We start from the raw sequence: 24,657 nt of genomic DNA on the forward strand, positions 1-24,657 counted from the left end.
AAATCCTCAATAAAATACTGGCAAACCGAATCCAGCAACACATCAAAAAGCTTATCCACCATGATCAAGTGGGCTTCATCCTTGGGATGCAAGGCTGGTTCAACATATGAAAATCAATAAACGTAATCCAGCATATAAACAGAACCAAAGACAAAAACCACATGATTATCTCAATAGATGCAGAAAAGGCCTTTGACAAAATTCAACAACGCTTCATGCTAAAAACTCTCAATAAATTAGGTATTGATGGGACATATCTGGAAATAATAAGAACTATCTATGACAAACCCACAGCCAATATCATACTGAATGGACAAAAACTGGAAGCATTCCCTTTGAAAACTGGCACAAGACAGGGATACCCTCTCTCCCCATTCCTATTCAACATAGTGTTGGAAGTTCTGGCCAGGACAATCAGACAGGAGAATGAAATAAAGGGCATTCAATCAGGAAAAGAGGAAGTCAAATTGTCCATGTTTGCAGATGACATGATTGTATATTTAGAAAACCCCATCGTCTCAGCCCAAAATCTCCTTAAGCTGATAAGCAAATTCAGCAAAGTCCCAGGATACAAAATCAATGTGCAAAAATCACAAGCATTCTTATACACTAATAACAGACAAACAGAGAGCTAAATCATGAGTGAACTCCCATTCACAATTGCTTCAAAGAGAATAAAATACCTAGGAATCCAACTTACAAGGGATGTGAAGGACCTCTTCAAGGAGAACTACAAACCACTGCTCAATGAAATAAAAGAGGATACAAACAAATGGAAGAACATTCCATGCTCATGGATAGGAAGAATCAAGATCGTGAAACTGGCCATACTACCCAAGGTAATTTATAGATTTAATGCCATCCCCATCAAGCTACCAATGACTTTCTTCACAGAATAGGAAAAAACTATTTTAAAGTTCATATGGAACCAAAAAAGAGCCCGCATTGCCAAGTCAATCCTAAACCAAAAGAACAAAGCTGGAGGCATCACGCTACCTGACTTCAAACTATACTACAAGGCTACAGTAACCAAGACAGCATGGTACTGGTACCAAAACAGAGATATAGACCAATGGGACAGAAGAGAGGCCTCAGAAATAACACCCCAGATCTACAACCATCTGATCTTTGACAAACCTGACAAAAACAAGAAATGGGGAAAGGATTCCATATTTAATAAATGGTGCTGGGAAAACTGGCTAGCCATATGTAGAAAGCTGAAACTGGATCCCTTCCTTACACCTTACACAAAAATTAATTCAAGATGGATTAAAGACTTAAACGTTAGACCTAAAACCATAAAAACCCTAGAAGAAAACCTAGGCAATACCACTCAGGACATAGGCATGGGCAAGGACTTCATGTCTAAAACACCAAAAACAATGGCAACAAAAGACAAAATTGACAAATGGGATCTAATTAAACTAAAGAGCTTCTGCACAGCAAAAGAAAACACCATCAGAGTGCACAGGCAACCTACAGAATGGGAGAAAATTTTTGCAACCTACTCATCTGACAAAGGGCTAATATCCAGAATCTACAATGAACTCAAACAAATTTACAAGAAAAAAACAAACAACTCCATCAAAAAGTGGGTGAAGGATATAAACAGACACTTCTCAAAAGGAGACATTTATGCAGCCAAAAAACACATGAAAAAATGCTCATCATCACTGGCCATCAGAGAAATGCAAATCAAAACCACAATGAGATACCATCTCACACCAGTTAGAATGGTGATCATTAAAAAGTCAGGAAACAACAGGTGCTGGAGAGGACGTGGAGAAATAGGAACACTTTTACACTGTTGGTGGGACTGTAAACTAGTTCAACCATTGTGGAAATCGGTGTGGCGATTCCTCAGGGACCTAGAACTAGAAATACCATTTGACCCAGCCATCCCATTACTGGGTATATACCCAAAGGATTATAAATCATGCTGCTATAAAGACACATGCACACGTATGTTTATTGTGGCACTATTCACAATAGCAAAGACTTGGAACCAACCCAAATGTCCAACTATGATAGACTGGATTAAGAAAATATGGCACATATACACCATGGAATACTATGCAGCCATAAAAAATGAAGAGTTCATGTCCTCTGTAGGGACGTGGATGATGCTGGAGACCATCATTCTCAGTAAACTATCACAAGGACAGAAAGCCAGGCACTGCATGTTCTCACTCATAGGTGAGAATTGAACAATGAAAACACATGGACACAGGAAGGGGAACATCACACACCAGGGACTGTTGTGGGGTGGGGGTGGGGGGGATAGCATTAGGAGATATACCTAATGCTAAATGACGAGTTAATGGGTGCAGCACACCAGCATGGCACATGTATACATATGTAACAAACCTGCACGTTGTGCACATATACCCTAAAACTGAAAGTATAATAAAAACAAGCAAACAAAAAAACAATTCAAAAGAAATGGAGGACCTTAAACTGAGAGGCCCTTTATCAGGAAACAAACTCTGATACTACTTAATGTTACTGTGGGTTCAGTGACAGGCACAGCCATGTGCTATTTTATAAAGATTTACATCTGTTCAAATTTTCTGAAAAGTAATTTGATAATCAATTTTAGAACTTAAAAATATGTGTGATTTCAGATTTAGTAATTCCATTTCTAGGAATCTTTACTAAGGAAATCGTCAGAAATTTAGTCAAAGATACACTTTTTTAAATGTAAACATTCAACAATAGGAATAAAGAAATTATGATACATAGATGTGGAAGAATATTATGCAGCAATAAAAGATTAGGTTTTAAAATATTTTTAATAATCTAGAGAAGCCCTAGAGGTACTGCCAAATGTTATATGATTAGGGGAGGGTAGGGGGTGGGAGGAAAACAGGAATCAGAAAGGTACAGAGGGTATTTTAACTACATCTGTAACTAAAAGACTGGAGGGGCACGCACCCAACCTTAACATCAGTTAGCTAAGTGGTAAGTTTAAGAATAATTTTAACTTTCTTTCTTGCCCTTCACTATATTTTCTCTTTTTCCCTCTAAAATTAGTAGTATCAATTGTCAGAAAATAATATATTTTAAAATTGAAGGAGGGCATAATAGCAAGTTTCAGTTGTATAAAAAGTCTGTGGAGGCAATGGATTTCTGGTTCTATGACTAGAAATATGGATAAATCTGGAGCTGCCTACAAGTGAGTGAATAATTATCATTTTGATTTTTTAAAAATTTAAATTTAAATTTTTATTTTTTTGTGACAGGGTCTTGCTTTGTCTCCCAGGCTGGAGTGGAGTAGCATGATATCACGATTCACTGCAGGCTCAACCACATGGGCTCAAGCAATCCTCCCACCTCAGCCTTCTAAATAGCTGGGACAACAGGCACGTGCCACCATGCCTGGCTAATTTTTACAAATTTTAATAGAGACAGAGGTCTCACCATGTTGACCAGGCTGATCTCGAACTCCTGAGCTCAAGCCATCCTCCTGCCTCAGCCTCCTAAAGTGCTGGGATTACAAGCGTGAGCCACTAAGCCTGGTTTCAAATGTGTTCCTTTGATATTAATGGTCTCAGTTGGGCATTTGAGTAGATCTGTAATCTACACAGCAGACAAGATATGCCTGGCCTCACTGGTTCCACCTAAAAATAGATGATATATGTTTTTTATTTGAAGAAAAACCAGATGCTTTAGATACCAGGGCCAACGATGCAGAAGACAGTGCTTTGCTATGAAATACCAAGGGTCTGACTTCTCTGGCCAGGGAATTCTGCCTCCTCATAGTGTTGATTACAGGGCCCCTCGATTACAGTCAAGGCTTTTATGATAAGGAAACTTAGATTTGTTTGGATGATCAGAATTTTTTTTTAAATTCACAGAATGTGAGAGATGACCATGGTCTTCAATGTCTGAGTCTAAGAGTCAACCAAATGCCAACCTTTAACATAAAAGAATCTCCTTGGAGAATGCTTAATTTCCAGGAGAACTGGGTCATAAAGTGTCCGTCAAATGCAAAAATAAAACTCCAATGACCATTTTAGTTTAATCTTTGAGTTTAATACTATCTATCTTGATGTTAGGCACATTAAACAAATCTATCTATGTAGATTTTGGCATCATGAATATGTAAAAGTTTCTCCTGACAATAATTGACTCAGAGGTTATAACTACTTCTATGCAACTTCTGGATTGAGATAGCTAGGAATATGTCATCAGGAGAGAAGAGAATTTTCTGAAGTATTTTTCATCCGGTCATTACATATCCACATTAAGAAGTATTCAACATCTCTTCGTTTTGGGGTTAAATACCAACAAGTATGTAAATTATTATTATTTTTACTGTACCTTATATAAATCTACAGGACAAATTCCTCTAAGAGTTTAGATTGAAGTTTCTCTACCCTTCCAAAATGTTTGGCTTTTATCATTGCTAACACTGTTGTTGGTTCCCCCAGGAGCTATAATCAATGCTGGATTTACCCAACAGCTATGCTAAGCATATACTTAACAATGCCAACAGAGTGAAGACACCAAAATCATTTTTTCTAATTTAATTTAATTTAATTTTAATTTTAAGTTCTGGGATACATGTGCAGGATGTGCAGGTTTGTTTTATAGGTAAAAGTGTACGATGGTGGTTTCCTGTACCTATCAAATCGTCACCTAGGTATTAAGCCCCACATGCATTAGCTATTTATCCTGATGCCCTCCAGGCCCCAGTGTGTGTAGTTCCCCTCCCTGTGTCCATGTGTTCTCATTTTTCAGCTCCCACTTATAAGTGAGAACATGCAGTGTCTGGTTTTCTGTTCCTGTGTTAGTTTGCTGAGGATAATGGCTTCCAGCTCCATCCATGTCCCTGCAAAGAGCATGATCTTATTCCTTTTTATGGCTGCATAGTATCCCATTGTGTATCTGTACCACATTTTCTTTATCCAGTATATTATTGATGGGCATTTGGGTTGATTCCATGCCTTTGCTAACCAAAATCATTTTTTAAGGGGTTTGCTATTTCAAATTTTGTTTAAAATGCATCAAATTAGACATCATGGAAAAATGTTTGTTGAAGTATCTTATAGTTAAAAAAAATTTAAATATCACATGGGAGGGTATCTTAATCTTTTCAGGGGTTCTACTACAAACTCTTTGCTCATATTTCCTTACTTTGGTTGTCATGAAGCACAGAAATTAGCTTCAAAAGCTTCCTTTAATCTTAGTGAGAGATATCAATTTATGTTTGTACTTTCCTGTACCATGTCTAAAATATGACTGATTCCTTTTCAACGTGTATCCTGAGGTTTTCCTGTGTGATTAGGGAGCAATTCAGATGCTAGACTAATGGGCTCTACTTGGAATAAGAAGATAGTTCTTGAGAAAAAAGGCCATGGGAGTCCTCCCATGAGTAGTTATTGAGGAAAGGAGAAGGAAACTAACATTCGTGGAATGCTTGCTATATGCCAGGTGCTGCTAAGTGACCACCAACTGTTCCCTCTTCTTCCTATTCTTACAGTGGCACCATATTTCCCAGCGTCCCTTGCAGTCAGTCAGCTGTTGCCAAGTGACTGAATTACAGCTGGTGGAAAATAAATGGAAATGATGTGTACTGTTTTGGTCCTCCCCAAAATAAAATCTCCCAAAACATGATCCTATCTCTTTTCCTCCATCTGCTATTTGCATGTTTATGGCCAGTGTGACTTGGAAGCCCACAGGTTGAAGATGTCAGAACTCCATCTGCCTGACAATAGGACAGCCTGCCTGGCTGGCCTATAGCACGATATGGAGAACAGCTACTAATCCTACCACCAGCCAGAAAAACGCAGATTGGACGTTTATTTTTTAAGCCACTGACATTAGGGAGGTTATCCATTGGAGCATGTTTAATTTAGTGCATCAACTTTCTTTATGTGGGCTCAACCACAGAATCACCTACATAAAACAGACAAAAAAGTTTTTAAAATTTAAATCATCCCACTATCTATACAGTATGAACTAGTGCTCAAATTGCAGTCGGAATGTATTTTGTCTAATATACACACACACTCACACACACATATATATACATGTGTATATTTATTTTGTGTATATATGTTTGTGTATATATATGTTTACCTATAGAAATTACCATATCTCTGATGACATTCTCTAGAATGTCATCATTAAATTTGGCATGACATTAACTAGCACATCCCATTTAATTTTTATACCTATCAAGGTGGAAATGATTTCATAGATGAGAAGACTGAGGGTTGGGGCTCAGCTCAACTATTTTGTCTTAGGGAACTGTGTCAGGACTTTACCCAGGTATGTCTGGCTCCAAGTATGCCTTTCTACAGTACGTCTCTACCTCATGTCTATTTACTTCCATGACAGCTCGCAAAGCAGTCTGGTGGAAGTGCTGGGAGCTGATGTGAGAGCGCTACCGTGTAGAGCTGTTGGTGAGTCCTGATGTTTCCCCTGCTGAGGGAGCCTACTGAGTGCATTGCGTTCATCCTTGTCCATCTTGTTTATACTCTGAATCTACTCAAGGCACCCACTTGACTAAAGTTTGTCAATGCTCTGTCTTCATTATAACTTAAATTTAAAATTAAACATGTTGGACATAAAAAGATGGGTACATGTATGTTCATTGCAGCTTTTTTATGAGAGAAAAAATGGAAAGAAACCAAATGTCCATCAATAGGAGTATGAATAACCATGTTGTGGTATCTTTATGTAATGGAATACTATTTGTCAATAAAAACAATGAGCTACTGATACATGCTTGCAAATGAATAGATACAAAAAGTATTATGCTCAGAAAAAGAAGTTAGACTCAAAATGAAACTTATTATACCATTCTGTTTCTATAAAGTTCAAGAAAAGGCAAACTAATCTATGGAATAAAAATCAGAATAGTGGTTGTCTCTCGCAAACAGAAACCAGAAAAAGATGTGAGGCAACTTTCCAGTGTAATGGAAACGCTTTATGTGTTTATCGGGATATAAACATTTATTAAAACTGGTTGAACTATATAATTAACATCCATGCATTTTATTATATGTATTTATACCTTGGTTTAAAAACTAAGTTTGTTAAAGGCTTAACGGTTAATCTATATTCTAGTGCCTCCTTAAGCCCTATCAGCTTTGAAACTCTGCTAAGTGCATCTGTCAGCATGGAATATGTTTGGATTACTGCATCAACCCTGCCTTACGTGGACACAAACAGATCCACGGGCCAAAACATGATATAATTTTGAGGGAAAACAAAAAGAAAACATACTCTTTAGAGTTAGATAATCTACAGAGTTAAATTTAAAATAGTCCATAGTTTTCCCCTCAGCCTTGTCTGTTGGTTGGAAGCTGCTGGGCCACCGCCCTCCATGTATATAGGAGCACCTAGAAGTTTCATGTGGGACCACAAGGCTTTCCCTTGCTGTGAATGTGGAAAAATGTAATTCCATTTGTAGTGCCTAGAACTTTGGTATGATTCCAAAAATAATGTGAATGTGAACACTACTGTAAGGTAATAGAAGAAACCTTGTAGTAAAGGGCAGGAAAATTGATTTCCAGTACTCTGGAAATGAAATAAATTCATGTAGGAGTTGGTGAAAGCAGTCTTCATATGTCTAAAACAATAAAAAGAAATATCTCATATCAACTAAATTCACACTAAACACCCACACTGGAATCGTTTTAAAGTTTCCTAGAATGTGTTTCTTTGATTTAGTTTTGATAAGCTTGCTGTCTGTTGAGAAAGAAAAAATGTCAAGTGAAGAAATATTATAAAAAGCATTGCAGTTGGTTTGTTTAGCCATCTCAGAATATGGATATTAAAGTGTTACTGGTGAGCCTCCTCACAAAAAAATATGAACAAAGCTCTTGCTTTAATTATCTTTGTATCTTCAGCATCCATTTTTCACTGTGCCTGGTCCATAGTAAGTGGTGAAATGATGGATGGATGGATGGATGGATGGATGGATGGATGGATGGATGGATGGATGGATGAATGAAAGAAAGAAACTTTGAAGCATCTGTTGCCTGTAATATCAAAGACTAACAAAGAGAAAAACTGGCTTCTATTACTACTGGCTTGTGGAAATATAAATTTGGAGCTTATGAAAAAGCTGAAATTAAGAGGCTACAAATCTCCTACTTCACAGCCATTAGGTACAGAAGTAAGTCTCTAGCTTGCTGGTGTTATGTGAATTGAAGAGAAAAATAGTCCTCTGGTGAAGGGATAAAAGTTTTGAGTAATGTCCAATGTGGGTAGCAGCTATTTCTGGGTGAAAATCATGACCATGTAATTCTCCAAGAAAGCTAATCCCTCTCGTTTCTCTTCTCATTTCAATCTTTCTTATTCAGTTTTAACTGCAGAAGCTGTGGTCTATCGATTTTTAAAATGTTCAAAAATAATCAATAAAATCACCACACCATTTAAAATTTATTTTCCTATATTTGACTTCATTCCCAGGTTTCCTGTAAATTGATTACTGCAATGGTCAAAGAAGTAAACCTTCTTGTTACTGCTCTAAGGTTAAAATGCTATTGTCTAAGACTGATTTGTCAACTTGGTAATTTCATATAAGTTGAAGAATTTAGGTATTTTTACTGCAAACCTCTACTCATTCCTTCTTAACATTAATAAGAAGTCACATTTATTAACTTCTATTCAGAAGAAGCACTGAAAAGCATAAACACCATTTAGCATAACTCTGCAAACATTTTAGGTTTAAGAGTAACAATTTCTATCCCATAACTTTTTCCACTCAGAGTTTTTATATCAGTCACAATAATTAGATCTATCTTCAAAATTAATGGAAAAGAAAAGACAATGTAAAGAGTATAATGTTAATCAGAAAATGTAATTCAATGTTCTGCCATAATCAAAGAAGGCCACAACCCACTGTGCTCCAGGAAATGGCATCTCTCATTTTTCCCACGCATGTTGTGAATAACTGCATTGCTCTGAAACTTACACGTATGATTTACATCAATTTCAGTTTTGTTCGTTATTCTGCTTAGAGTGAGTAATAGTCTTGTGAGTGAGTAATGAACTACCTTACTAACTTGGGGTTGACTCCTTCACTGTCTAGGTATATCTATAGAACAAAGTTTGAACAATGCAATGGAAAGTCTTTACATTATGATCAAGGTATTTATTAAAACCTACTATTTATGATATGGTTTTTATAAAGAGTAAATGACAGTAACTGACATATAATGATTACCTCTCAAGTGTTTAAAATGTCTTTTGCATTTATTATAAAGTGAATGACAATTGACAAATCAGCCAACATTAAATCTAGCTATAAATTACATAGTAACATCAAGTGTAACTTAAATGGAAAGTGGAGTAATGAAGAGGCAGCGATGGAATATTATAGCTTAGCAAGAATGTGTTTCAGAAAATTGCAATCGTTCTTTCTTTAAATTTTGAAACAAATGGCTATATTGTGCTAACCAAACGCCCTCTTTCTTCAAATATAAATTTTATTTTAGGAAATGAATGAAGCAATTTTTTCCTCCCACTAGTGCCATGGAAGAGCTTTGTCAAGTTCTGAATTTTCTTGTGTCTTTCTTATGATTAGGCAGAGAGTAAGGCATTTACTTTCTCCATTAGGTCCATCTTTTTCTGCCACCTTCTTTGCTCGCACCTGTTACCCTAGCTATCACCGATACTGTGCTTATAACTTCTCCATGGTCCCCTGAACTGGATAGCAGCCCCCATGCAAGCCAATGCCTCATTTGATCCACTCTGCTGCCTTCATTGAAGTCTTTTAGATTTTGTTGTTGTCGAATAACCTATTCTTTTGTGACTTTCCTCTCTAGCCTTGAACAGTATCTACTACCAATTTTAAAACACCCAAATTCATGGAAAACTTCTGTTTCTCATGGTGGCCAACACTCATTTTACCACAAAGACCAATTCTGGCTTCTCTTGGGTGGCAGCTTCTCACTGTTTGATACAGTAGCACCAACATATGCAAAGACTCTTCCAATTTACCTTAATAAAGTATGAATCTGAATGAGGAGCAGAGCTTTTGAGCTATTGCAGGAAAACATAATTACAAGGAGAACTTGGCTCTGGTTTTGAATCAGCCTGAAATTGTAGGCAAATCCTTTGACCCCCACCCTTGATGTAAAACCACACGACCAAGAGAGGACATCATCTCCTGATGCCAGCTCATCACATTTAAAGAAAAATGAGTTCCATGTGTTTTTCACAAAACTTGAAATTTTAATGAACTCTCCAGTCCATCATCCCATAATTGTCCTTAAGATTTTCCTTATACCATGGAAGACTAAATCTGCCCTATTTTGACTATTACATTTGAGCCAATATTTCTATCAAGGAATGACTACTTCTAGATTTTTAGGTATTTCTATATAAAATTGAAACATATTTTTTTAAATATAGAGGTTATTTTTCTTCCAGAAGGAAGACTGCCAGGTAGCAGGTGAAAATAGGCATTTTAACATTTTTGATGGTGGTGGTGATGACAGTGAGAAAAGTTCATGTTTTCCAGAGTTGTTACATTTCTTGCTTAATCTAATTTATTTTATTCTGATGTTGGCCTATCCTTTAACTCATCATTACTTTCTTCTATTTGATCTTATTATAAATTGTTTAAAAAGTTTTAGTTTTAAAAACCAAAGAGAGACGTTTGTCACATCCTTTGCCTCTGAACATGGCCATGCCTGGAGAGTACAAAGGCATAGATAACCATCTTGACTTTCAAAATCCCTCGAACAGATGCATTTCGTAGGTGTTTAAAATTTTGAATCGAAATAACTGATATTTTAATATTTAGAATGGTGGATAGGAATTAGGAGGAGGACAGAAATTATATCCCTAGTCAAGTTATGGTATAGTAGGAAGACCTCATCCTCTGCAAAAAGGGACACACACACAAAAGCAGTCATTTCATCAGTCTCTTACTTAGTAAGTTCTTTTTACATGTGCAATACCATGACAGCAATGCAGAGAGTTATTTGGGAATAGAAGAAAAGCAATTAAGTAACTAGAGAATGTCAACATAAAAAAAGAAAAAAAAACCCTAAAACTAGACATTTTTAGGACAGAGAAACCCTAGTCAAGAAAAAAAAAAATCAGCTACAAGAAAATGAGACATACTTAAGGAGATTATTCTTTCAAGGGGGAGAAACTTGCTTGGAATGCACTAGGCCACAGATATCCTTAAGAATCCACACTGGACACATTCAAGCAGAAAATATCACTATAATTCTCAATAAATGTCCACTAAGTGACCAGCTGGTCTCAGAGGTCCAGTGAGTGTTGTAACCTTTATGGTTGATGCAACAGAATGAGCCATATCGTACAAAATTACAAGACCACAACCGAAGACCGGCAGTGATTTGTTTTTTGTGGAATCACAAACTATTATTATTGTCATCATTGCAGAAGGTCCGAGGCAGTGGAAAACCTAGGGGACACCAAAAATATAACCTACCTAGTAACTAAAAGACTATATTTGTCAATTGTGGAATTTCTGAAATGATGATTTCTGAGAACAGATTTCTCAGTTCTTTACCAAAGAATGTGCTGATTTGATTTCAAAAAATTGGCATTTTAACACCATAAAATGAACACTCATGAAACGTTCAGGTTATTCTAAAAGTTACTGAATAATCAAATAATACCATGAAACCTCTCTAGTAAGTAAAAAATTTGTTTCTGGGTGAAAATACAGAGAGTCGACGAATATTGTTACATAAAGAGCAAGTTCAAAATTATTCCCTCGTCTGTCCATTTGTAGAAAAAGGTTTTTGTTTGTTTGTTTTTTCCTTCACTGTGGCTGGTATAGAATGGGGAAGAAATCCACCATATTTACTGGAAGGCTGGTATGTCTAAGCATGCCAATACAGTTACTTTTGTCACTTGCTCTATGTCCTTGAATAAATAGCAATGTCCATTTTCTCAGTAACAAGATTACTCCAAAAGTTTCTTGGCCAACTTGTGTCTAGAAATTTTCAAGAATACATATATTTAATTTTTTTGTTCAATGCTTAAGATTAATCATATTTAAAAATAACTAAAATATTCCACTAGAAAGAGAATAATTCTCTATTAGGAGGGAGGGGATTCAAACAGAAGCTTAAGAAATCAAATGAGTTTACCGCAGTTTAGATTCATTTGAAGGCAAATGTAGATGATTTTGAACACCCTCCTCCATTATTTTTCTGACCTTTTTTTAACTTTTCACTTATTACTCTATCACACTCTAAGCATTATATAATTGCTTATTTATTGTATATATCATCTGTCTCCCTACTAAAATATATGGAGGGATTTTGTCACTATTATATTCCCAGAGCCCAGAACAAAGTATGTAATGACACCTGGTAGACTCGATAAATATGTATTCAGTGAATAAATGAATGAGAATGAAGCCTGGAAATCATCTAACTGTGAAGCACTGCTTCTTTAACTTCATAGTTAGTGAGGCCGGGCGTGGTGGCCTGTAATCATGCCTGTAATCCGAGCACTTTGGAAGGCCGAGGTGGGTGAATCACTTGAGGTCAGGAGTTTGAGACCAGCCTTGCCAACATGGTGAAACCCCGTCTCTACTAAAAAAAATACAAAAAATTAGCCAGACATGGTAGCATGCGCCTATAGTCCCAGCTACTCAGGAGGCTAAGGTGGGAGAATTGCTTGAACCCAGGAGGCGGAGGTTGCAGTGAGCCGATGTCATGCCATTGCATTTCAGCCTGGGGTACAGAGTGAAACTTCACCTCAAACAACAACAACAACAACAACAACAACAACAACAACAGTGTGAAGGAGTTTGATGAAAATATTAAAAGCTTTGAGAATGCACACGCTCGGATTATTATGACAAGATGTTTCCAGGAACAAAAATTTTGGAAGAAAATCACTTTATTCTAATTAACTCACAAAGAATAAAATCATAATAGCTGGTAGAAGGAGGCCACACAAACATTTGCCCAGCCCCAAAGTATACCCCAACTTAATGAAATTCTACAAAGTAAGAACACTCTCTTCCATTTCAATTCTGCAGCAAGGAAGCTATGAATGACACAGAAGGGGTTTAACTGATGGTTTTACACTTTATATCTTCACTACCAATTATATTTTTATACTAAACTAACTTGGTCATAACAGCCAATTTTCCATTTCTTTGGCCAATTCATTTGCAAGTCTGCACTGTTTCAGCACCTCATCGAAACTCTTACAGAGATTTATGTCACTCAGGTTCTGAGCATATTCCAAAAATGGCTTTATCTCATATAAGTAAGCCTGCCCCTGTGCCGGCTGGGTTCCCTGAGGCTCCTGATAAGTGATGTGGGGCCTTGCAAGGCTCAGCATTACTTCCTCCATGGAAGCCTCCAGTGATGGCATGACCTAATGTGTGCCCAACAGCAGAGCCCACAGCCACGCCAACTGCTATGGTTGCCATCTGGGCATCAGACCTGGCTGCAAGGGCACAGCAGCAGGAGAGCCAACTGCAGAGAGGGTGCTGCTGCTGGCGGTGGAGCTGCTGCTGCGGGCCTGTGTGCAGTTCTCACCTGAGATGCCCGGCTGGCCAGAGGGGCCATGTGGGAGGTGTGGCTTCGGCTTCCACATAGCATCCTAGGTGCGGGGTGGCTCAGCGTCTGGATGTGCGAAAATCTGTGAAGAACCCAGGGGTTTCTGAGAAGAAGGAGAGCTGAAGACGAAAAGCCGAAAAAAAAAATTTTAATGCCACATTTATCATTGGTAAAATCACAGACGTATTTGATTCGCCTTTTGTTTTGGCAATTTTAGGTACAGCATTTACTAGAGTGTGAAAAACCAGAGATACTACCCTTATGCTTGTGTAGTGGTTGAAAGAGATAAAGCAATAGATCAGAATCTAGAGTTTGGCCTAAACTAATTGTTCAATATAAAGGAAGTCAACAAGTGTCCCATAATATGTAAGACAATTTGCAAGGCAAATCCCTCCTCCTGAAGGCTAATTTTAGGTAGAAACCTTGTAGCTTGTTTAGATGAATATTGTATATGATTAAAACAACATTTCTCTTTTCAGTTGATTTAGAGTCATTCATCCTATTTTGTTAAGCTGTTCAGTTTGAGTCAAATGAGAGTGAGTCCCTTGCTCTGGACTGAATGCTGTGTCCCCGCCAAAATCCATATGTTGAAACCCTAATCTCTAATGTAATGGTATTTGGAGGTGGAGTCTTTGGGAGTTAATTAGAATTAGGTTAGGTCATGGGATGGGGCCTCATGATGGGATTAATGCCCTCATAAAAGTAGGAAGAGAGAAGAGATTCGTTTCTCACCATGTGAGGACACAGGAAGAAGGCAGCCACTTGCAAACCAGGAGGAGGGCCCTCACCAGACACAGATCTGCCATCTCCTTACTCTTAGATTTCCCAGCTTCCAGAACTCTGAGAAATAAATGTGTGTTGTTTAAACCACCCAGTCTATGGAATTCTGCTATCACAGCCTAAACTGACTAAGATACCTTGAGTATAAATCTGGCAGGAAAGAGAGGTTTAAAAAATTTTACACATTTTAAAATAGGTCTTTAATTTCATTGGCCACAAACCTATTCAGAAAACACATTCTATAATGGCTATCAATATTGTTCCTACGGATGAGCTACGAGCTTCTTATTCAATCTCTCAGAGCAAAAAGCAATACTGATAGACTTGCATTCTCAAAGAAAATAATATTGTCCCATTGGGGAATGGTTCTTAGGAGTACAAAAAAATCTTAGATATTACAATTGTTTATAGCCCTCCAAAGCTCAACCCTATCCAACGAAATCTTATTCCTTTTTCTTGAGACTATAAGCCAATTTCATTGTTTATCATCATGTCATACAAAAATCTAGAAACAATAATGAATTTGTACAGAAAAACCAAATGAATAGCAAATCAGAGCACAACAAAAATAACTTAAATTTGCTATTTTTTTCTCATGATATTAGGAAGATAATCATTTCAAAGCACATGTGTCTACCTTCAGAGTAGTTTTTGTTTACTGGCCAAAGCCTGCCATAAAGTTAAGGCTTTCAGTGCCTCTGTCTGCTCTACTAGCTCTTGGCAAGACTTTTGAGGTCTTCAAGAAAAGTAATGTATCCTGGTGCTCTGGGCTCTGCTGAGCTCTACCAATTCATCTGCAAAGGAGTTGTCCACCCCTTGGTATTTAATTTCTCTCCATAAGGAGACTTTAAATTAAATTAAATTTTGCTCTTTAGCAGAACAATAATGAAAGAAATGGTTCAGAAACACTGGAATAGATGGTCTTCTATTCGTTATTTATTAGGCATTATTTCAAGAATATTTATTGAATACATGCTCTAATTCAGGCACTGTGTGGAGATACTTCAGGCACTTTGGCTGGAGATATAATGACAGATAAAAGATTGTTCCTATTCTCAGCAACTCATAATCTAGAGGGTATGAGAGAGAGGCGACCAGCCACAGTAGAGAAGGTTCGGCACCACCACAGGGGTGCTACGGAAACGTATGGAGAGGTAGATCCAGCCATGGTTGAGATGGGAATAGGGGCAGGCTTCCTGCAGGATGTGACTTCAGAACTGAGTCCTGAAAGACAGACCAGAGTTAGACAGACAAAGGTAGGATGTGCAGAGACCCTGAGAAAAAGATGCGAGGTGCGAAGAAGGAAGTGAAATATTTTTAAATGACTGAGCTTACTGTGAGGGACAGATGTAAAAGGGGTGGGCCTGGAATTGTATGTAAGAGTCAGATCATGAAGGGTTTTCTAGGAAACTCTGAGAAGCTGATATTGTATCCTGAGTGTATCCCAGTCATGGAAGACTTTAAGCAGAAATTTAAAATATATTAGTGGTATTTTAGAAAGTTTGCTTTGGCCACAGTGCGAAAAATGGATTGAAGGGAAGACAATAAAGAGGCTCTTGTATTAACTCAGATGAGGCAATAGTGGCCTCAAATAAGATAATAGCAGTAGTGATAGAGATAGTAGTAAGATTCGAGGGGTGTAGAGTTGACAGGAATGGACAGGCCTACAGTGAGCAGGTAGGGTTAAGGAACAGGTAGGTGATTAGGATGACAACCATACTTCCAGCTTGACCAAATGGACAAAGAATACAGGAAAAAGATAGTTGGGAATTTGAGATAATTTTGGAACTTGCAAGTGGAGATTTCCATTATAAGTTTGTTATGTGACCCTGAAGCAAAAGAGGAAAATCTGTATTAAAGTAACAGATGTGTAACTGAAGCCATGAGAATGAGAGGAGTCATCCAAAGAGACTGCAGAATGAGAAGAGGAAATGGACAAGGACAGAGCCCTGAGAATGTGAACATCAGAACACAAAGAAAGAACAGCACATAGGAGCACCTGAGAAGTAGCATGAAGGGAGGGAGGAGGAAAATCAGACCGTGCAGTACCATGGGTATGGTGGAAAGGTAGAGCTTTTGAAAGAGGATGAAACAGTTGGTGGTGTGAACTGCCATAGAAACCATGTGGGAAAGTGACTGAAAAGTGTCCATTCCAGTTAACAAGCAAGAACTCATAGATTAGCAAGAAAGAAGTCATTGGTACCTGTTTCCAGAGTTGCGGAGGCAAAGGTGATATTGCAGTAGGTTGAGGAGTGAGTAGATGGTGAAGAAATTAAGTCATCAAATGTTGGCAAGTTTGTAGAAGCTTGGCTGTGAAAAGAAAGCAAGCGATCTATGAGAAACTAGGTGTAAATGTGTATGAGCAAGAGAGCGTTTTTGTTTCTTTGTTTTATGGAAGAGACTTGAAAATTAAATGCCAATGAAAAAGAGCCAATAGGGAGAAATCGATAATACAGTTGGGAGAGAAAGTTGCCTGGGAAGGCTACAGATAGATCCAGCAAGATTTAACCTTCATTCGCTTATTCAAGATTCCTAAATCTTGAATAATGAAGATTGGGAAGGAGGAAAATGAATTCAAGAGCTTTCCTTTGGCTACAGGAATCACATCGAGAGAAGAGTCTACAAGTACTCTGCCCTCAGATCTATCATCTGCAAACAGTGTTGTGTGTTAAACTTCGACCTCTCTTTTAGAAAGGGCAAGGACTCAATTGAGACATCTTACTAATTCACCTGATGTCAAATTCTGTGAGAACTTCTAGTCTCATGTAAATAACCATAGATGTGGTTTCCCTGACTCCATATAAAGCAATTTAAACAGATGCAATCCTTGCCCTTCAGTAAATCACAATAAAAAACAGATGACATGGACACACACAACCACCACCACCACCACCGCATAAGGACACAATATTATAGTAAGAGAACATGATGGTCTTAAATAAGCATCTATAGTAGGTACAAGTTTGGTATTTGTTATTTCTGGCTTACGGAATACATGAAGGTTTTGCTGGGAAATTGGGTGGGGTTAGGAAGAGCACTACTTGACCTTCACATAAACAGGGGAGACCTGGGACAAAAGAGAAGCGGTAGAGCTGTGATTCCTTTAAGTTCCCAGGATGAAACCTGTCTCTTTTATCCCTCACCACTCAGACTTACAAGCCCTCAATAAATAACAGTAGTTGACTGATTGTATAAAGTCATAGACCTAGATACTTAGTGATGGAAAAACTAGGCAAAGTTTGAGCAGATAAGGCTGGATGGAAGGCAGAATGCATACTGGAAATTAGGAGGTTAAAGGGGCATGAAATGTTCTTAGATTGCCTATCAAAGGGTCTAGTAGTGGAGGATTAAAGAGTAATTATAGTGATGTCCAGACAGCTCAGCAGAATACTGTAAAGGTGAGGGTTGGTGCCCAAACTAGATACTACGTTTTGGTTTCAGAGAGCAAGCTGGATGTAGAGGATATGAAAGAAATAGCAGAGAGTTTAGAGATAAATATAATGTTAGCATAGCCAATATTTTAACATTTTTCTGATAGAAAAATTTCATCATATAAAATTTTGACATAAAAATTATGTCATTCTAAGCTAGAATCCAAAAAATTCTAGCTTCTTAAGCTTTCAAATAAGAGCTGCAAAGAGACTTTACATGAAAATATGTTTGAAAAGTATTTATCTCCTTTTTCAGTCTTGGCTATTCATGAGTCTTATATAAGGCATCTTGAAATGTATTCTAGCAAGCAAGGAAGACTAAATGAGTTTGGAAAGGGAGCTAGGGTCTAGATATTTTTAGATTGAGGGAGCTTTGCCCAAAGTCAAAAGCTAGCAAGAAGGCACCTTATGAAATGGGAGAAACTATTTGCAAACCGTCTATCTAATAAGTGGTTAATTTCCAAAATATATGTTTAAACTCCTACAAATCAACTTTAAAAACCTAATGATTCAATTAAAATTGGCTGAAGACTTAAATAGACATTTCTGCAAATAAGACATACATTTGGTCCACATGTATAAAGAGACACTCAATGTCTCTTATCATGCGGAAATTGCAAATAAAAACCACAGTGAGATAGCACCTCATACCAGTTAGGATGGCTATTATAAAAACAAAAAGTACAAGTGTTGGCAAGGATGTGGAGAAACTGGAATCCTTGTACATTGTTGGTGGGAATGCAAAATGTTGCAGCTGCTGCAGAAAATAGAATAAAGTTTCCTCAAAAAATTAAAAATAGAACTACAGATGTTTCTCAACTTATGATGGGGTTACATCCTGATAAACCCATTGTAAGTTGAAAATATTATTAAGTCAAAAATGCATTTAATACTGAACATCATAGCTTGGCCTAGCCTACCTTAAATGTGCTCAGGACACTTACATTAACCTATAGTTAGGCAAAATCATCTAACATACAGACTATTTTATAATAAAGTGTTGAATATCTCATGTAATTTATTGAATACTGTACTGAAAGTGAAAAACAGAAAGGCTGTATGGGTGCTCAAAGTATGATTTCTATTGAATGTATCACTTTCACTCATTGTAATGTCAAAAAAGTCATAAACCATTGTAAGTTGGGGATTGTCTGTATATGATACAGCAACCCTACTTCTGGGTACTTACCCAGAGGAATCTGAATCCAATCTCAAAGAGATACTAGCACTCCATGTTTGTTGCAGCACTATTCACAATAGCTAGATATGGAAACAACCTAAATGTCCATCCATGAATAAATGGATAAAGAAAATGTGGTATATGCATACAATGGAATATTATTCAACCTTAAAAAAGAGGGAAAGTCTGAAATATGAGGCAACATGGATGAACTTTGGGGACATTACGCTAAGTGAAATAAGCCAGTCACGGAAGAACAAACGTGGCATAATTCCATTTGTATGAGATATTTAACATAGTCAAACTCATGGAATCAAAGAATGAAATGGTGGTTGTCCAGAGCTAGTGGAAAAGGAAAATGAGAAGTTGCTAATCAATAGGCATAAACTCTCACTTATGCGAAATGCTGAAGTTCTTGAGATCTGCTGTATAACATTGTGCCTATACCAAACAGTATTGTACTGTACACTTAAAAATTTAAGACAGTAGATCTCATGTTAAGTGTTCTTTCCAAGATAAAATAAAATTTGAAAAAGTTTGAAAATTTAAAAAATAAAAGCTAGCAAAAGACAGCACTAAGATTTTAATATTTGATTCCAAATCCTATAGCCATAGAATTGATTGTAAGGGGAAATAGGCAAGTGCCTGGGATTAGAATATTACTACTGTAGCCTGGAAAGTAGTAATGAGAACTTGAACAAAGACAGAACTGACAGGAAAGAAGGGAGAAGGTTGGATTCTAAGGAAACATGAAAGTGGTATTAATAGGATTTGACAACTGAGTATATGTGGCAGGTACATTACAGTGAGTGTGGGGTTTTGCCAGAATGGATTCATCTTACAGAGCAGTTGGTCATGGCGGGCCAATGAAATGAATCTATGTTCACATACCATCTAAGAGAATCGATTTATCACCTGTTTAAATGAAGAAGAATGATATGATCATGAGAACTGCAGTAAAAAGTGTTGTTGGGACAGTCCTGATTATAGAAATAGCAAAGTTAGTAAGGATCTGTGATTCTTATTGTGATAGTACTATTCCTTAGAAAAAAATGCTTTAATGAGCATATATGAATAAATCTAATCAATTTAGTAGCTAGAAGACTGTTGGAAAAGGTTTGCTAGGGTTAATGATGTATTGAAAATAAGGTATCACAGTATATTATAAATTGAAACAGTCTTAGAGGTCACCTATAATAGTTCTATCATTTCCTTAAAAAACTATTTATAGATCATTTCAAACATATACAAAAGTGGAGATAAATATCATGACTTACCATTAATTCATTAACAATTTGACAATTATCATTTTATGGCCAATCTTTAATCATTTCTCCACTCTCAGATAACTATTTTATCTCTGAAAAACAAGAATTCTTTTCAAAACCAAGTAACAATAATAATAATAATATCATCACATCAGTTTTAGGTGTGATGATACTATTCCTTAATACTAATATATACTTAATTATATACTTATTTAATTACTTAATACCAATATAATTCCTTAATAATAACAATCATTCCTTAATACTATAAAATGCTGATCAGCCTTCAACATTTCTCCAATTCTTTCATAATTTCTTTAGAAATGTCTCTAAAGTCTTTATAATTTGAGTTTCCCTTTCCTTCTTTTTTATTTTTCCTTCTATTTTATTGAAGAAATGAAGTAATGCATCTAATAAAGTTTCCCATGTTCTGGATTTTCCTGAATGCGTCTCAATGGTCTTATTTTACATGTTCTTCTATCCTTGTATTTCCTCTAACCTGGTAGATATAGAGGCCTGATCAGATTCAAGTTCATTTATTTGGTCAGAATGCTCCATGAGTGTGAAGGTACACATAATGGTTGGTTTCTTCTTTTTGGTGAAAACTCTCTTATTTTTTAAAGATGGTTTAAACTGAAGTCTCAGAATGGTTAAGAGGTAGAGTCAAGTTAGTGGGAGAGTCAAGACTGAAACCTCAGACTTTTGAGTCTCAGTCTCTACCTCTTTCATTACATCATGTTACTATCAAAAAAAGCTTGCTAAGTGACTAGAACATAGCAGGTGGTCTATTCGGCATTGCGTAAGACATGGTTGCGCCATTCACAAAATTATCCAAGCCAGAAATCCAGAAGTCATCCTAGGCTTCTCCACCTCTCTTACTTCTACTAAGTCTTACTGACTGTATCTATCTAACATCACTCTCATTTGTTCCCTCCTCACCACTCCCACTGTCACTACATTATTTCAGACTTTATTGTTGATTTATTGGACCACTATGATTAGCCTTTGTAAGCTGCCCTTCTCCATAACAATCTTGCCTTCTTCAGTCACTGCTGCCTTGTTAACAAAAGATTTTTCCAGCTGAAAATCTGAATATGTTATTTTTCTCAGTTTTCATGATGGAGTTCATACTCCTTAGTGTGACAGATAGGTCCCTCCATCATCTGGCTTTGCCTATCTGACCAACCTCATGTGTCACTACTTTCACTCACAATATTCCAGTCTATTGAATTATTGAAGTTTTCTGGGTCTGCCAGCAAGAATATGTAGTGATTAAAATGTGGGCTCTAAAATTAGACATACTTGACTTTGATCCTTGAATTTCCCCCATTTACTAGTTGTGCAATACAAGACATACTTACCAGCACTGTGTCTCATATACCTCACCTCTGTAATGGGAATAATCTCAAAGAATTGTTTTCTATGTGTACGAAGAATGAAAGAAATAGTGCAGGTGAAGAATTCGCATGTGAGCCCTCGCTCAGTAAATACAGGATGGTGTTGTTATGTGGTTTCATATGCCTTTATAACCTTTGAACACATTCCTAATAATGTTTCTCTCCTCCTTCTTGACAACCTCTCCTTCTTGACAAGCTAGCAAATTCCTACTGTTGTGTAAGGGCCCAGCTCCACTGCTCTTTTGCCAATTAGTAGTAAACCTCTCTCATTCCATAGCGCCTCGGAACCTTGTAGATATTTAAGTTACTGTATCCCATGGCTATATGTCTATCTGCCTTGCACAACTGTTAAATTTTTAGATAGAAACCATTTTTTTTGTTTTTCTTCTCATATTGTATATCATGGTATGGCTCAGTGAAAAGCTCTATAATTTAAGGTTACTGTATCCCATGGCTATATGTCTATCTGCCTTGCACAACTGTGAAATTTTTAGACAGAAATCATTTTTTTTTGTTTTTCTTCTCATATCGTATACCATAGTATGGCTCAGTGAAAAGCTCTATAATTCAAGGTTTGGTAAATTAAACTAAATTGATGGGGTTGAATTAAATTGAAAGAGTGTATCCCACTTCTCTTTTTATGAGTCTGTATTTTCCAAGTAACTTTTATGAAAGAAAAGATGACTTATCCAAAGAATCTAAATCAACAGAATATACATTTTTTTCAGCACCACACCACACCTATTCCAAAATTGACCACATACTTGGAAGTAAAGCTCTCCTCAGCAAATGTAAAAGAACAGAAATTATAACAAACTATCTCTCAGACCACAGTGCAATCAAACTAGAACTCAGGATTAAGAATCTCACTCAAAACCGCTCAACTACATGGAAACTGAACAACCTGCTCCTGAATGACTACTGGGTACATAACGAAATGAAGGCAGAAATAAAGATGTTCTTTGAAACCAACGAGAACAAAGACACAACATACCAGAATCTCTAGGACGCATTCAAAGCAGTGTGTAGAGGGAAATTTATAGCACTAAATGCCCACAAGAGAAAGCAGGAAAGATCCAAAATTGACACCCTAACATCACAATTAAAAGAACTAGAAAAGCAAGAGCAAACACATTCAAAAGCTAGCAGAAGGCTAGAAATAACTAAACTCAGAGCAGAACTGAAGGAAATAGAGACACAAAAAACCCTTCAAAAAATTAATGACTCCAGGAGCTGGTTTTTTGAAAGGATCAACAAAATTGATAGACTGCTAGCAAGACTAATAAAGAAAAAAAGAGAGAAGAATCAAATAGACACAATAAAAAATGATAAAGGGGATATCACCACCGATCCCACAGAAATACAAACTACCATCAGAGAATACTACAAACACCTCTACGCAAATAAACTAGAAAATATAGAAGAAATGGATAAATTCCTTGACACATACACTCTCTCAAGACTAAACCAGGAAGAAGCTGAATCTCTGAATAGACCAATAACAGGATCTGAAATTGTGGCAATAATCAATAGCTTACCAACCAAAAAGAGTCCAGGACCAGATGGATTCACAGCTGAATTCTACCAGAGATACAAGGAGGAACTGGTACCATTCCTTCTGAAACTATTCCAATCAATAGAAAAAGAGGGAATCCTCCCTAACTCATTTTATGAGGCCAGCATCATTCTGATACCAAAGCCTGGCAGAGACACAAACAAAAAAGAGAATTTTAGACCAATATCCTTGATGAACATTGATGCAAAAATCCTCAATAAAATACTGGCAAACCGAATCCAGCAGCACATCAAAAAGCTTATCCACCATGATCAAGTGGGCTTCATCCCTGGGATGCAAGGTTGGTTCAATATATGCAAATCAATAAATGTAATCCAGCATATAAACAGAGCCAAAGACAAAAACCACATGATTATCTCAATAGATGCAGAAAAGGCCTTTGACAAAATTCAACAACCTTTCACGCTAAAAACTCTCAATAAATTAGGTATTGATGGGACATATTTCAAAATAATAAGAGCTATCTATGACAAACCCACAGCCAATATCATACTGAATGGGCAAAAACTGGAAGCATTCCCTTTGAAAACTGGCACAAGACAGGGATGCCCTCTCTCACCACTCCTATTCAACATAGTGTTGGAAGTTCTGGCCAGGGCAATCAGGCAGGAGAAGGAAATAAAGGGTATTCAATTAGGAAAAGAGGAAGTCAAATTGTCCCTGTTTGCAGATGACATGATTGTATATCTAGAAAACCCCATTGTCTCAGCCCAAAATCTCCTTAAGCTGATAAGCAACTTCAGCAAAGTCTCAGGATACAAAATCAATGTGCAAAAATCACAAGCATTCCTATACACCAAAAACAGACAAACAGAGAGCCAAATCATGAGTGAACTCCCATTCACAATTGCTTCAAAGAGAATAAAATACCTAGGAATCCAACTTACAAGGGATGTGAAGGACCTCTTCAAGCAGAACTACAAACTGCTGCTCAAGGAAATAAAAGAGGATACAAACAAATGGAAGAACATTCCATGCTCATGGGTAGGAAGAATCAATATCGTGAAAATGGCCATACTGCCCAAGGTAATTTACAGATTCAATGCCATCCCCATCAAGCTACCAATGCCTTTCTTCACAGAATTGGAAAAAACTACTTTAAAGTTCATATGGAACCAAAAAAAAGCCCGCATCACCAAGTCAATCCTAAGCCAAAAGAACAAAGCTGGAGGCCTCATGCTACCTGACTTCAAACTATGCTACAAGGCTACAGTAACCAAAACAGCATGGTACTGGTACCAAAACAGAGATATAGATCAATGGAACAGAACAGAGCCCTCAGAAATAACGCAGCATATCTACAACTATCTGATCTTTGACAAACCTGACAAAAACAAGAAATGGGGAAAGGATTCCCTATTTAATAAATGGTGCTGGGAAAACTGGCTAGCCATATGTAGAAAGCTGAAACTGGATCCCTTCCTTACACCTTATACAAAAATCAATTCAAGATGGATTAAAGACTTAAACGTTAGACCTAAAACCATAAAAACCCTAGA

The 24,657-nt window shown here is 37.0% G+C and overlaps 1 pseudogene; it reads right to left on the reverse strand.

Moving 5' to 3' along the window:
- Positions 1–13,086: 13,086 nt before the first annotated feature.
- Positions 13,087–14,406, reverse strand: LOC100613874 (coiled-coil-helix-coiled-coil-helix domain-containing protein 2-like; annotated as a pseudogene).
- Positions 14,407–24,657: the final 10,251 nt, after the last annotated feature.

This window comes from Pan troglodytes, chromosome 3, assembly GCF_028858775.2.
Source record: "Pan troglodytes isolate AG18354 chromosome 3, NHGRI_mPanTro3-v2.0_pri, whole genome shotgun sequence".
NCBI lineage: Eukaryota > Metazoa > Chordata > Mammalia > Primates > Hominidae > Pan > Pan troglodytes.